The sequence below is a fragment of the Salvelinus sp. IW2-2015 genome, linkage group LG27, assembly GCF_002910315.2.
Source record: "Salvelinus sp. IW2-2015 linkage group LG27, ASM291031v2, whole genome shotgun sequence".
Taxonomy (NCBI): Eukaryota; Metazoa; Chordata; class Actinopteri; order Salmoniformes; family Salmonidae; genus Salvelinus; species Salvelinus sp. IW2-2015.
Window position 1 is genome coordinate 83,787 of NC_036867.1, and position 2,484 is coordinate 86,270.

Genomic DNA, 2,484 nt, shown 5'->3' on the forward strand with positions numbered 1-2,484 from the left:
GGGAGAGGAGATTATTTAATGATGTCACACATGTAGACCATAATGCGTTTTTCGCCATCACCTTGTTTATTGATTTCAGCATGAAATGATATTTAGCCTCATCAATGTAATTGTGATTTTGTAACTTTGCTACGGTTACATCTTTCCCCTGGATCCTGACAGTCTGCCAGTCCCTAGCCACTGAAAACATCCCACCAGCATGATGCCTGCCTTACGAACCAATGCTTCACCGTAGGGATGGTGTCTGGTTTCCTCCAGACGTGTTGCTTGGTATTTCATGCCCAAAGAGTTCAATACTTGGTTTTATCAGAGCCAGAAGAACTAATTGTTTCTCATGGTCCTGAGAGGCCCTTTTGGCAAACTCACAAGTGGGCTGTCATGTGCCTTTTATTGAAGCGAGTAGCTTTCGTCTGGCCACTCCTATCATAAGCATGATTATCATAAAGAACACCTGTGGAAATGGGCCGTGGATTTAGACATCCATCTGACTCCAAAACAAGACATGATTGAATAGTTGAATAGTGTCTAATCCAAATAATCAGCACAATGGCAGGTGTTAGTACAGGGCTGGAACATAAACCTGCACACCCAGTAGCTAGCTCACTAGCAGCAARGTTGGCTATGCATTTTCTAGGTCTATGCATCATCGCTTTAACAGTATTGGTGTAGTYATACAACTTATTCTAACAGTAAACCAATAGCATATTCAGAGCATTTAGAAAGTATTCAGACCCCTGGACTTTTTACATATTTTGTTACGTTACAGCTTTATTCTAAAATGTATTAAATAATATTGATTTCCTCATCAATCTACACACAATACCCCATAATGACATCTGTTAAAGGAATTTAATTCCTATATGTTAGCAACCAATTCAATTAAAACCCTCTGCCCATACATAAGAATTTGTAAGATACTTATTAGCATAAAATGGACAGAAACCAGTCTCAAAATCAATCAATCAATAGCGTTTATTCTCGAGAGTACTGATCATAGTACAATTTACATCAGGTTATATAATAAAAATTATGTCATAGGTTTTAAAATGTCCTTCCTCCTCTCGGATACAATGGGAATACAGTTAGCAGTCTTGCTTTGTCTRCCACCTGTTAAACAATCTGCAACCAGCCCAAGGTCTCACCCCTCCCTGGGTAGAGACAGAATTTCCTGTAAGAACACAGCCTTCCAGCCTGTCTGAAGATAACTCCATTCTTTCTAACAAGGAACACATTATATTCAGCATTATGATTCATAGGTTCATTCATTATGCAGTAACATAGAATTATAACTAAACAGAATACTACTAAGTCAAATGTATACATATTTTAGTCATTATTCATAAAAATCCCGTAACACATCACAATACCCCATAATGACAAAGTGAAAACCAGAAATACCTTAATTACATAAGTATTCAGACCCTTTGCTATGAGACTCAAAATTGAGGTCAGGTGCATCCTGTTTCCATTAATCATCCTTGAGATGTTTCTACAACTTGATTGGAGTCCACCTGCCATAAATTCATGTCAGATCAAAACGTCTAAAATGGAAGACGTTTGGAACCACCAAGACTCATCCTAGAGCTGGCCTCCCGTTCAAACAGAACAATCAGGAGAGAAGGGCCTTGTTCAGGGAGGTGACCAAAAACCTGCTGGTCACTATGACAGAGCTCCAGAGTTCCTCTGTGGAGATGGGAGAACCTTCCAGAAGGACAACCATCTATACAGCACTCCACCAAATCAGGCCTTTATGATAGAGTGGCCAGACGAAAGCTACTCCTCAATAAAAGGCACATGACAGCCCACTTGGAGTTTGCCAAAAGGCCTCTCAGACCATGAGAAACATGAGTTTCTCTGGTCTGATAAAACCAAGATTGAACTCTTTGGCCTGAATACCAAGCATCACGTCTGGAGGAAACCAGACACCATCCCTACGGTGAAGCATGGTGGTAGCAGCATCATGCTGTGGGGATGTTTTCAGTGGCAGGGACTGGCAGACTAGTCAGGATCGAGGGAAAGATGAACGGAGCAAAGTACAAAACAATTTACATTGATGAGGCTAATATCCATATCATGCTGAAATCAATTTAACAGGGAGCGAACGATTAGTGGTCTACATTGTGACATCATTAAAATACTACTACTACAATGTTAAAACATTCTACATTGTGACATTATTTCATTGATATCATGAAACAACTCCTTCATGTATGTATTTTCTGATGTTTGATCAGAGACCTTTTATCAGAGTATCTCTTGTCACATTGATCACAGCTATGAGACTTCTCTCCTGTGTGTGTTCTCTGGTGTATAGTCAGATGGCTAGATGTAACAAAACTCTTCCCACATTGATTACAGCTATAAGATTTCTCTCCTGTGTGTGTTCTCCGGTGTGATACCAGGCTGCTTAAGTGAGTAAAACTCTTCCCACATTGAGTACAGCTATAAGATTTCTCTCCTGTGTGTGTTCTCTGGTGTACAATC